Source organism: Chanodichthys erythropterus, chromosome 15, assembly GCF_024489055.1.
Source record: "Chanodichthys erythropterus isolate Z2021 chromosome 15, ASM2448905v1, whole genome shotgun sequence".
Classification (NCBI taxonomy): domain Eukaryota; kingdom Metazoa; phylum Chordata; class Actinopteri; order Cypriniformes; family Xenocyprididae; genus Chanodichthys; species Chanodichthys erythropterus.
This window is the reverse complement of record NC_090235.1, coordinates 8,400,422-8,414,453: the sequence shown is the minus strand read 5'-3', so window position 1 is coordinate 8,414,453 and position 14,032 is coordinate 8,400,422. Positions and strand designations below refer to the sequence as shown.

Here is a 14,032-nt window from a genome sequence, read left to right as displayed (position 1 = left end):
GTATTGATTTGTGTAAAATAAACAAATTATTAGTGAAACTACGTACTTTTGTAGCCCATTTATAGCTACTTGAAAATAGTAGAGTGGAAAACATGCACATTGTGGCATAGTTTCCTTTGCTGTTGCCTGCTCTTGTGATAAACCTAGTGAATACTAAAGAATGCCATGGTCTCCGTGTGAACTGATTATTTTGTAGAAATCTGTGGAGTATGAAACAATTGCTTCAGTGTGAGGGAATTAAAATAAATTGATAAGGAAGTCAGAGTTGTCTTAATATATTTAAGGGTTTATTATTTTTTTAAATAAATAATTATGAGAAGTGCCCTTCTTTCCACTTGAGCCCCTGCCCCCCAAAATGTCTGTGCACGTCCCTGCTTAAGAGCATGAATGATGGTCAATAGTTCAATGGCAATGTTTCTTTTTCTAATGTGAACAATAATTCATACCTTTCAAACATTAACACCATTGTATCGCATACAGGTTGCAAAATAGTGATTTGTTTTGGTGGGGGGGGGATTTATATGAACTTACTTTGCCAATGGTATTACAAAAGAAACTTTATTATGTATCTTATAATCTCTGTACAGTTTTTATAGCATTAGTGGACATTTTTATGTTGTTTTCAATGTCGGTAGCCATTGTTCCTCCTCGTCCTCTGATTTTTATGATTGGACTTGATCAGTCATTTATACAATTTTTTGGGTGTCTTACAGGAAGAAGTTTGGGCAAATTGACAAACTAATGTGTCATGTGATGACGTTCAGTTTCTTTATAGCCTATATATAAACTGCCTGCAAATAATTTTAATTAAGACATCTGGGAACAACCTGTACATTTGTCGATTGAAGGTGTCTAAATAGGAGAAGAGCCAAAACAATTCAGTGAACTTGGAGATAAATGTTATGTAGGCCTGAAGTAATAATGGACAGAAGGGTTGAGGTGTACTGTATTGGCTTCAATTTCAGATGGCTTAAAGTAGTTGGAACTAGTTTCGGTCACTTGGTGGCAGGGGGATTCAATATTGCAGGTGAGATGTGATATCCTTCCCTGAATCTCACAGACATATTTTGTTTTCATATACAACTTCCAAAACCCTTATAAAGGGTCAATTATATTATAAATGTGCAAGTATTGTTTTATGTAAGTTTATATATAGGCCAGTAAATTAAATCACATATACAATTACATTACATTAACATGTAAACTATCATGCCTTATCAAGTTCACTTACCCCAGGTTGCTCCAAACAAAAAGGTGATTGAGCTATTTTCACCCTGTCATCTCTCTGCACTGGAGCCCACTGGTCATTAGCAAACAATTAATGTATTTCAGCAATTTACTGTGTAGAGATTATAAAATAAAGAGGTAACAGATTGCTGCTACCTGGGATCAAATTCACAATCTTTAGGGTTTCACTCAAAAGCTATATTAACTAACTAATGACTAGATTAGACCAGATTTTATGTTTAAAACTAATAATTTTAATAAGAGTGCATACTAAAAAATATACTGACAGTGTGACAAGGGCGGGCGAGAGCCGTAAGGGCACAGCGTGAGTGTTAACGATCTTCACCTGCGAGTCGCACCGGCCTCGAGTCTCTGAAACTGTTGTTCTCACTGAACAAAAAAAAAAAAAATAGAGCTATTTTCTACGAAAAACTGTGCTTTAAATTCGACTAATGACTAATTTACTAATTTCTGGGATCTTTTAAGCCAAGAGCTGCTTAGATTCAGTTACTTTGTCTAAAACTGCAGTTCAACATATTTTTATATAAGCAATAAGGTCCTCGAGGCTGTGCTGTATCGTGAATAAGTCGCGGCTGAAGGCATTGCTGCAACCCCTTCAGTCGTGACTTATTCATGATACAGCACTAGTCTCGAGTACCTTATTGCTTTTATAAAACGGTTACCACACAATACAAATATTAAAGCCTAAAATATGTATCAATTAAACTTTCATGAAGTAAACTTTCACTAAAAGCCTTCCTTCCACCAGAAACAATAGTCCCTGACCGTGAACAGCAACAGAAGTTACATTATTACTCCATTAGATGGCAGCAATTTTACAAATCTTTATGAGTGTGTCAGTCAGTAGTGATGACTTTTACATTGAAAAGACTGAATTGTTGTGAACACGGAGCAAGAAGCAACTGACAAATGCTTTGACTAGAGCTGTCAGTCAAGGGAAAACCCCTTAAAAGAACAAGATAATACATCAGACATTTAAACAGATTTTTTATTACGAACATAGGACTGACCTGAAGGAAAATACTAAATCTGAATGCAGGTAATAAACTCGCTTACTCAATTTCTTTCTCGCAATACTCTTCTACATAATGCAGTAAACTTCAATGAGAATCAAGGACAGTAACTAACTGTTAAATAACTATAATTATATATTCCCACTAAGTAAATGTAGCAGACCTTAGGTTGGCTGAAATGAATCTACTGCTTAGGGTCTTGTTAACACTTCAGTGTCTTTAGTGTTGCAGTACTATTCATTTAAAATCGCTTTCTGGGTGGCAGTTACAAAACAATGGGCATAAGCCATTTTTCACATTTTAACTTAGCTACATGATGCTTAAGTTTTATATTTCACACAAAAAAAGAAGACTTGGCAACATATTAGTTAAATACTGACGACGACAAGTGGACGACAACAAGCCTACTTATACATCGAAGCAACCTGAGATGGATACGGCGATGTGGGTTGCCAGGTTTTCACAACAAATTGCTACTCAAAACTAGTCCAATTCCGTTTCGGCCAGAGGGGGGATCCTAAATATCATTTTATTTGGGGATGCTTAAACCCGTGGCAACTTGACGTGCAGCATTTTAGATTAGTGAGTTGATCAATCCGACTCATGAACAAATCAGTACAGAGACTGTTAAAACTCAATAAGATCATTAATTGAAGATCATTAGTTGAATTTGAGAACCGGATCAGTTCAATTCGTGAACAGTGAACAAATCATTTTCAGAATGTTTTTGTGGATCAGCAATTGAAATTATTTGATTTAGAAGAACGGTTTGTCATTAAACCAGCGTCATAGCCTACTTCTCTAGCATGAACACATAAGAGCTAATGCCCTTCTACTTGAAGAAGGCCCACAATCTTGGTGACAGGTGTTCAGCAGGTAAAACTTTGCAAATTTAAAGGTACAATATGTAAAATTTTTGCAGTAAAATATCCAAAAACCACTAGGCTAGTGTTATATATTTTGTCCAGCTGATTACTAACAATATCTCTAATGTTTTCAACTACTTGTAAATCATGAGAAAATTCCCATTCTAAACAGTGACACGGGGCAGTGCAGTCGCCTGTCAATGACGCAGTTACCTTTGTTACCGCCTTTACTGACGTAGAAACCACATGACAACAGTGCCGTGGACAAATGCGGAAGTAGTGTCTAGCGTCCAGCAAACCACTAGCTTGCTTCAAGCAGTTCCTTATTTACTTCTTGCACGTTTTATGGTGGATTGTGTTACTTATTTATGGAACATAATTACTGTTTACCATCTGCCGCTGGTTCTGTCGACAAGGACAGCTCCCGTAAACTCATGACCGGAAAAGCGGAAGCGGCGCCGGCGACTTTGTCATAATAAAAGTCCCGCTGCTCGTGAGGCGTGTGTTGATCAATCGCTCCAGCTCCTCGTTCAGCTCCCGCAACACTCGGTCCTGCTCTGCTTCATACTACAGTAACGTTAATAATCGCATCCACGAACATGAGTTCTTCCAGACTCCAATCCCTATTCTTTTGCACCGTCCTTTGAAATAGAGACCACATGTCCCAAGTTTCCGCTCTAAAACTTGGCGTCATCAAACTACGCCTTTGTTTTGAATAGGCTTCTAGCGACCTCTAGCGGAAAAAAATATCACAAATTGTACCTTTAAGTGGTGACTCAAGATAAATATTTAAAATCAGATAAAAATGTATGGTTAGCATTTACAGAAGAACAATCGACATAGCCTATGGGGAGAGAATGTTTCAAATATGAGATAACATCTGTGACACATCCTAAGCATTACTTTGGACTTTATTGACCACATTTTGGCGATGAATAGGCCATAACACCATTGACTTTATAAACCAGAAAAAAAGCCAGAGGACAGTTATAAAAGCCTTTGAACAATCTTCTGGCTTTATGGGGGCTATTTCTTTATTTGCATTGCAGATGTATTACCATAAAGGATACATCAGTTATCTTTGTTGTTGTATGTTTATGGAGTATCTATCTGTATCATTTTAGTGCTATAAAAATACAGAAAGCAGCCTGTGTGATTTGTATTTGATGATTTTTGTTTCATTTTATCAATGGTGGTCAATTCTAAGTTCAAGAAAAGCTAAAATTGCGTTAAAGACAGAAAATCCCTTTTTTACAATAAGAAAACTTTGTTTAATTTAATGTGAAAATTAAATTATATCTTAGTATGGGCGTTTTCACAATTCTTAAAGCAAGCCTGAGCTTTGACTATTTTTTATTAAAATAAATATTTTATATGTCTAACTATAGAGATCTTAAGTAACTAGAACTTTTTGTACACCACGTACATTATAAACCACTGAAATTGGTTGATAAATGTAAACGTTATTTTTGTTTTTATCCAGAAAAACCGCAGCTCGTCCGTTTACTTGTGTTTGTTAACAGCGCAGTCTTGCCCCGCACAATATGGCGGACTCGTTGACGTATCGCAACAACAGTCCAAAGCGGCCAATAGGGCGTCTAGTGTTTATTATATGTCTATGATACTTAGGGCGTCCGTGCCGTGAAATTTTCGTCATTAGGAGTGTTCGCGGACGACCGCACTACCCATTCACGTGCAGCCTAATTTTTGTGATGGCATGGACAATGTGTGTGTACTGTACAACAGCCCATGCTGTACAATAGAGTGAATTGAGTGCTTGAAAATGAAAACAGAAGTCCACTAGACCGCCGAACGCGTCTTTCTGCAGCTAAATACTTTCAAAGGCTCGCACGCGCGTCTGTGCGCGAGAGAGAACCCGTGTACATGTTCAGAAAAATGAAGTATAATATAAATAATGTTGTCAATAACTTGAAAAAACGACTACGTCTGCACATTTTAAGATACTGCACAAGATGTGAATAAATGTAACTCGTACACTCGCTTGAGTGGATACTCTTTATTCAACGAAACAAAATGCACATAAAACGTGATGGAAAAATATTTAGAGAAGAAACGTATAGTAAATTTATTAGGAATAAAACGTGCATTAAAAAAAGATAATTCATAACTAGAATATTCTTCGGACTCATCGCATCTGAAATGATGCTATGATCATTCTGAAACTCCAAAGCAAGAGTCGTATCGGTCGAATTCACTGTCTGTATGGAGGCATTCTAGATCACTCTCGTAATGATGTACAGGGTTCAGAAAACACAATAAGACGACAAATTCTGTGGTAGTCACAACAATAAAGAAACTCACACATCACAAATCCTTTATGTTTGAAAGCCAGTATGACAACACAAAGAGGCTTTAGCAACCTAACAATTAACATTAGCCTAATGATCTGTCACATATAGCACAAACATATAGGCCTACATATAGTCGTTATAGATATTGATGCATACATGGCAGTCATGGTACATAATGCACATAGAATGTAATTTAATACTTACAAAGACAATGCAAAACTAGGCAAACACAGTTACACAAACTCTGCATGAACAGAGTTATGCCCAATTGCCCATGGATATATAGCTGTCATTGTTTTCTCTGATACCACTGTGTACACGTTTAGCATCTGGATAACACCCATAATTTTTTTTTGTATGGGACAAAAAAGGAAAATATTTGCATAGTAATCAAAACTTTTAATTAAACTAATATTACTCCGGTGTGAATAAATAAACGCTTACATATTTAACATATACAAATACAGATTATAAGTTAAATTGTCATAATTATTCTATGTGAAACTTCACTAGCTAAGATTACAATTGATGTTTCATGTGAAATCAAAAAAAAAAAAGTGAAAATTTAATTTAACAATAATACCTTACAGAAATGCATAACTTCACAGAATCATATTAAAGGACGTAAACATAAAACCATTGTGTTTGGTAAATATATCATTCATTACTTGATATTAATATATTTATTTATCTCTGATGCAACATATTTTTAATTATCTCTATTAAGGACAATATGCTAACAAGGACAATATGCTCGTGCCAGGCTATTGTAAATGAGAATATTGTTCTTAATTGATATGTCTGGTTAAATACAGGAAAATAAACAATATATAAAAATTTATTTTTTGAAAATGCAGGCTTTTAAAAAGTTTTCACTCGAAGCCTTACCAAGTACGTAACACTGAGAAAAATGCCATCATTACCACCCTTTATGCATAGAAATCTTGTTTATCAGCAGAAGCTCATTTATGGTTTTATTTTCAAAGTCTCCACCATGAACACCTCTGCTTAAGTGAGTCAAACTTCTGTCAAAATAGTGATGCCAGTGTCCATCACTATTTGCTCCAAACCCATAAACATTAACCTGTGTGAGAGATTGAAAAATTAAGACATCAATGCACTTTCTCAAATCAACATTTAAAAATTAAATGAGCTTGCGCATGTGCATACATCCTAGTGCTGTAATACAGGACTAATAAGAAAACAAAAGCGAACCACAACTAATCCAGCTCCGTAGAAATTCACACCCTTAATTCACGCTCCAGTTATCATCATCGCTATCTGCAAATCAAACTTTAATTTGCATTTAGCTAAGGTTAAATACAAAACAACAACAATAATGTTAATGGCACACATACTGTACGACATGCTCATGGTTTTCATTGGAGTCTGTTGGATTTTGCACACTAAGTCTGTATCTGAATATTTGTAATATGAACTACAAGTACACTACCATTCAAGTACATACCAACACAGGATGCATTAGGTCTTTGAAACATCTGAGCCCTTTATTGTGCAGTTTACATTGCATGTATGAACAGGATCAGCAATTAATTGAAATGATTTGATTTAGAAGAATGGTTTGTTATTAAACCAGCGTCATAGCTTACTTCTCTAGCATGAACACATAAAAGCTAATGCCAAAGATTTCAGTGTATAATGAATCATAGGATAAAATTCTATCTGACAAATAAATCAGTCTGTTTTTTCTCAAGTTGTATTTCTGTTTGAAGAAGGCCCACAATCTTGGTGACAGGTGGTCAGCAGGTAAAACTTTGCAAATTTAAGTGGTGACTCAAGATAAATATTTAAAATCAGATAAAAATGTATGGTTAGCATTTACAGAAGAACAATCGACATATGGGGAGAGAATGTTTCAAATATGAGATAACATCTGTGACACATCCTAAGCATTACTTTGGACTTTATTGACCACATTTTGGCGATGAATAGTCCATAACACCATTGACTTTATAAGCCAGAAAGACGGTTATAAAAGCCTTTTTACAATCTTCTGCATTTATGGGGGCTATTTAAATAGTTTGCTTGAGGAGTTTCCCATGCAAGAGTCAAAATATTCCAGATTTTTAGTATGTTCATAACAGCTGGATTATCCAAGCCCCTTATTGTGCACTGTTTACATTGCATGTATGTCTGTGTCAGCATCTGCATAAAATGGATATTTATTAGTAATAAAACTTAATATACAGACAAAAATAAATATACTGCAAAACAGAACAGTTTACTATGCCTTGTTTCATAAGTTAAGCTTGTGCAATAATGAATGCCATGATTTATAGACATGCCTCTAAATGGCATGTAAAACCAAAACGGTCCTTTTACGTGTCAATCAGATTGTCTCTTGCAAAGTACACTAGAATAGACTTCACGCCAATAGTAAATAGTCTGGCTCTGTGAGACAAAAGTTGGAGGAACTGAAAAAATAGACAAAACATTTACCTGATCGCAGATGTGCAGGGCAAATATTAATGTAATGAAGCCAGTAGAAGAATATTTGCCATTTTTCTCCAGCCAGCTCTCGTAGATGTATTTCATGAATGCAGGATGGATGATCATTACCTTAAAGAATAATCAAAATATTCAATACACTCTTAAAAATACAGGTTCTTTATTGGCATCAGTCTTTCCATGATTGCACAAAAGGTTCTTTATAGTGGAAAAGATTTTTAAAATGATTTTCACACTATATGCCCATTCACACCAAGGACGACAACTATAAAGATATCACTCTACAAAAATTGTTCTAAATATAAAATAATAGCAAAGTCCACACAACAACTATAATGATAACGGCACAGAGAAATATCATTCAGATCATTTTCAGAATGATTTTTTCTAGCTGAGCCATCGTGCTTTAAAGAGCTTGAGCATTTAAAGCTGCAGAAGACAAAACTGCAGAATAAACAGAACAATATTGTCTGGTGTGGATGCTAGTTATCGTTATAATCAGAATCAGAAAGAGCTTTATTGCCAGGTTATCCTTAAAGTTATCATTCTTGGTGTGAACAGGGCTTAAGAAAAAAAAATGTTTCTGTCAACTCTTGGAACTTTTACCATTAAGAGTGTATATTTTAATGATTTGTTCAGGAATATGATTCTTGATAGATACCTTGTCTCTGTCTGCATTTACTGTAGGTCTCACACCAATATAAGTGCTGAGGAACAAAGATTCACTGCATTAAGATAATTGCCATGAAATGTGAAAGATGCATGTCTGGAAGCTTTTAAATAATCCTGTAAGTGTGTATTGATGAAATAATTGTACCTTGTGATGTGTCTAGTGGTGAAGACACTGATGAGCCAGCGCATGTCTGTAATCTTAAAGGGCAGAAACACCAAATGAGTGGAGTTATCCACATCCACAGCGCTCTCGGGATACGGAATCCGGTGAGTGGTCTTAGATCCCACATCATTCTCGAAATCCTTTGTCGGACCCTTATTTATCCTGAGTTAAGAGCATTTTTAACAATCATCTTTGGTCATATGCATTGTCGAGACTTCAAAATAGAAAATAACATACCTTATGACAAAGTCATGGCTGTCTATTAGTTGACCATAGTGGGATCCCAGGAGGTTCCCAGAGTTTCCCACCACAGCACAGGTTCTGCAGCGATCTGGACCAGCATCTGAATAGTGTTCTTCATCGGGGAACAGAGAAAACAATGTGTCCACCACATCTGTGTAGCTGACTTTTGAGGATTCAGATTGTAGACTCTATACGAACACATGAACGGGCTTAAGAGCTTTCAGAATCTTTGTGAAGAAGTCACATGATATGGATTTTTTAAAATTATAATAAAGTTTTTTGCACAATAAAAACATATGCGGAAAAACATAATTTACAGACAAAACATTATGAGATAATTTACTTAGAGTTTGTGATGCAGCTTCTCTCAGATCTAATACAGTTGGCTGCTTCATCTGCCAAAAGAAAGTTTCTTTGCAAGCTCTCCATTATGCCTCTTTACAAAGCAAAATGCTCTGAATAAACATAATTCGATCCGGAATGCAATTAAAATAAGCCATACAATTGTTTTTGACACTGGGATCTTTCTGAAGTCTGTACAGAGACACAAACTAGCTGTTTAAACAGGACATGTCAAAGCAAACATTCTTTCACTCTTCCATTTGTCCTGTTGTCGGCAGACTCAAGCGTGTGAAGTGTCAGAAACTGAATAGGCATCTGTATACTGTATCCAGTGCAGACAGTGTCAGTGATTATGATGGGTTCTATTTACTTTTGACACAATGCTCTACACACTGTAGGCAAGTGTCAGCCGTTAAGCAACTGAATGCCAGTGGGTGGGGCCTATGATGCAATGACGTATATTCCAGGGTTGTCCGTTTTTTGACAACAAAACCAAAGACTATAGAATAACAAGATGCATCACTTGTATTGTTTTGAATGGGAGAAAGTGCAAAGCGCAACATGGCGGAATAAGTCCAGCTTTCTAAATAATAGCTAATCGCCGACTGGTAAAGTCACCGCGTCACTGCAGCGGCTGTTAGAAGCTCCGGTTCCTATAGAAACAGTCAGACGTGCACCTCCGAAACGAGGCACAAGAGACACGCATTTAGGTCCGTGCATGCGCATTAGCTTGATCCAGCCTGAAAAATGCTGTTTTTTGTCATGAAACAAAATTTATGAGACAGTTCTTGTCAGATTTCATTGGTGATTTCAAATATGAAATTTAATCGAAAGCTTGGCAAACAGCTTTGGAGAATTTGATGTTTCCCCATTCAAAGAGATAGGAGCTGCACTTGGATGCCTGAGAGGCGTTTCAAAGATGGCCGCCAAGTGAAATAACTTGTCTTAAAGGGACTTTGACAAAACCCACCCAATTGCTACTCAAAATTAGCCCAAAACCATGCCCAAAACTAGCCCAAATGCACTTCAGGGAAGCCCCATGGTAAAAATTGTGTATATTCCCTACAATAAAAACAATGGTATAATCGTTGATGTCTTCCTCTGGAGGGAGGCATATGCAAATATATTTGCCCATGTGACATCACCGATCCTATCAAAATGAGCCATTTTTGGAGCTTAATTAAATAAATGCTTTGTTTATAATGAGGAGGACATTTTAAGCTATGAAATTTGCAGGATGATTTAATAGTACAAAGACCTGTTATATGTTAACTGATCAAGGCAAATTTGATTTCTCATGTCATGACCCCTTTAAAATAAAATGAAAACAATGCTAACATAAATTGCTTTAAACTTTGTTTAAAGTTGGCTAACAAAGTATTCCACAACAAAATAGTTTATATAATAAAGAATACTTAAAAAAAAAGTAATAAATTATATCAAAATGGTGCCATTGTTTCTGCAGAGATTAAAATAAAATGACTTGAGAATTAACTTCTAATATTAATTAACTTTCCCTTGACCTAAATAAAGCCCAGTAGACAGTTATCATTTAATGTATTTTATAAAGAATCAGAAGTACACTTTTCAGAAAGGTAATAAATTAACTGTTCATTTTAATTACTTTGATTATTTTCATTTATTAAAAGATCTAAGGAAATACATGAATAATATATGTCTTTGTATAAAGGACACATTGTTGAAACACACGCGCACACACACATATACACACAAATAACAGAAAATTGTTGGTCTGTGCTGCCACTATGTGTTCAACAATCAGAACTTCAGCTGATTGTTTTGGGAAATCCTTGCACTGGAATCTCTGAACTGATAGAAGAGTTGAGATATTTTATTAAGAATATCTGAGAAGAAATGTCTCTTAAAATGGTTTGAAGTAAGGGCCTACTTCTTAGACATATTAAAAGGCGTGTGGGAATCCTCAGACCACTAATAGAGCATATGTATAGGGCAATTTTCATTATTTGTTCAAAATAAATTACTGGTGGAACAAATGGTAAGATGCAAGTGAATGTTTAGATAGTTCACTCAGAAATTAAGTTTTTCATTTACTCAACCTCAAGTTGTTCCACCTGTATAAATGTATTTATTCTGCTGAACACACACACAAAAAAAGAATTTTAAAGAATATGGGTAACCAAAAAGTTAATGAGCCCCATTTACTTCCATAATATTAAAGAAAGAATACTATCGAAGTCAATGGGGCCATCAACTGTTTGTTTACCAACATTTTTCAAAATATCTTCTTTGGTGTTCAGCAGAAGAAAGAAACTCACAGAGGTTTGGAACAACTTGAGGGTGAGTAAATGATGACAGAATTTTCCTTTTTGGGTGAATGATCCCTTTGTTCGTTAATTTAAAAAAAGACATTTAATGTCACAGAAGTGTTTCTACTTTTTAAATTCATGAGTTGTTCACTTGTGTCATGGAGTTTATTTAAACCAAATTATACTATTTTTCAGACATTATGATTTTTACTAATTTAAATAATTGGTGACACGGAGATAAACCTGAACCACTTTAAGCCTTTAAAATTATTATAACGCTTTTTAAATTATTAAAACGTCCAGTCCCGAGACTTTGTTGCCTTATTATGACTCAGTTAACTGCCCAAACAAACTCTAATATTAATAAGGCAAGGGTCAAGAGCCCAACTAAAACAAACACTCATCTCCACGATGGTGGCCATTGAAAAACACATATTGGTTGAACACTAATATGAATATTGGGGAACATTATACCTACAACTCAATGGTGGTTATGTCCTTAATTTACTCCATGACAACCTACACTTGAGCTGATGATTTTCATGGTTGTAAAACCTTTTTCTTTTTTCCTGCAAATTAATGACCCAGTTATAATATGTATTAACCGTGATCAAACAAACCTCAGTCCCTTGATTTTCAGACCTCCAGAAAGAAGTCACGTACCTTCCACCATCTGTCCTCAACACACTGTTTCTCTTGTTCATCAGAGGCGGAACTGTGGGGTTGAACCGCGTGAAGAACCAATCATCATCGCTCAGATCCCGGACACACTTATCACAAGCACACAAACCTCCTTTGGTGGAATCAACAGGTGTTTTGAGTACAGTATAAATCACCGCGTTTTGGAGGAACATAAGAAAGATGCTAAACAGAAGAGTGCTGTGATGTATGGAGATCTCCGTTTAGTGAAGGAAAGTGAAACCATATTTTCAGCTGGTTGAAGAGGGTTTCGAATCCTACAGCCGAGAAGAGAACAAATATATTAGTGTGCAATTCATTATTACACTCTTAAACATGAAAATATGGCCTTTCCGTAGGTGTTTTTACCTATTTTTTAATTTTGCACTGCGTTGTGTTTGAGGGTTATGGAAATGACCGTAGGCTACGGGCTAATGTCCTGACAGAAAATTACCAGTACATTTTTTGTGTACATTATTTATGTTAATAAATCATCTTATATGATTTTTTTTCCCTGATCTTCATTATATTTGATTGGTCTAAAACAAATTTCGAGGTGAAGTAACTGTCTGCACCGGAGAGAAGCGCCAGCGGTGGACAGAAAAAAAGGTGTTTGTGCCCCCAAACCAAAGTCGCGTTCCTTATATCAATTAGGTGTGTGGTTTGTCCAGTATTTTGGACCTTCACATTATTTACTGCATTTGAATCAGCTTCATATAAGCGTTAACAACGTGCGAAAGATGGGTGTGTGAAGCGAAGCTGTAGGCTATGCGTGCACGCGACTGTCATTGGATGTTGAGCATACATAATCAACAGGATACTCGAGAGAAAACCACAAGGATAGTATATTCTCCACAATGTAATCTTATATAGGCTATATTTGTATGAATATCATTGTGAGGATATTCATTGATGTAATATAGTGTCTGTTGCTGATTACTTGAATCAGGTGTGTTTGAAGAGTTCAAAAATGTGTAGTGTTGGTCTGCCTCGCGGAACAGGGTTGGGAAACACTGATATAATGCAATCCCTATAGTACTTTGCCTAAACCTAATCATCAAAACTAGTGCCAAGCCCTAACCTTTACCTTAAACCTATCTTTAACCTTCTAACATTATCCCTAAAACAAAGTCTTAACAGGAGCCCGATCACACGAAAATGCGTATCAATAGTACGAGTTTGTAATCTCGTAGAATATATATCTACGCCAAAATGAGTACCAGTGTGACGGGACAGGACACGTTTTTTTTTTTTTTTTGAGAATACAATACACAAAGCACAAACACACACCCATCTTCGTTAATCTAATTTTGACTGTTAAAGTTTTATAATTTGACACAATTAAAAATTTCACTACACCTGCTCAAAAGCATTTTTTTTTATTCATGATTAATATTACATTGCATAATGTGTGCTTATACAAACTGACAACCACAAGTGAATCACATTCACATATTTAATATGGACTAAAAAAATTTGTTTGCAATTTCAAGTAGGCTCTATTTACATACAACTAACCTGACAGTCGAGTCCTTTACACCGTTTTTTTAATGAAAACTAGTCTAAAATTAAGAAACCCTTAGAAAAGAGTAAACATTGAGTTTACATGTGATTCATTTAAAATACTTAATTTATTATTCCAATATCCAAATATGCTAAAATATTTGGATATTGGAATAATATTGGATATACTAAATCCCACAGAAAAAAAGGTATCTATTTGTAACATGCTGTATTT

At 35.5% G+C, this 14,032-nt stretch overlaps 1 pseudogene; it reads right to left on the bottom strand.

Moving 5' to 3' along the window:
* Nucleotides 1-6,279: 6,279 nt before the first annotated feature.
* On the bottom strand, nucleotides 6,280-13,588 carry LOC137002165 (CMP-N-acetylneuraminate-beta-galactosamide-alpha-2,3-sialyltransferase 1-like; annotated as a pseudogene).
* Between the last annotated feature and the right edge of the window lie 444 nt (nucleotides 13,589-14,032).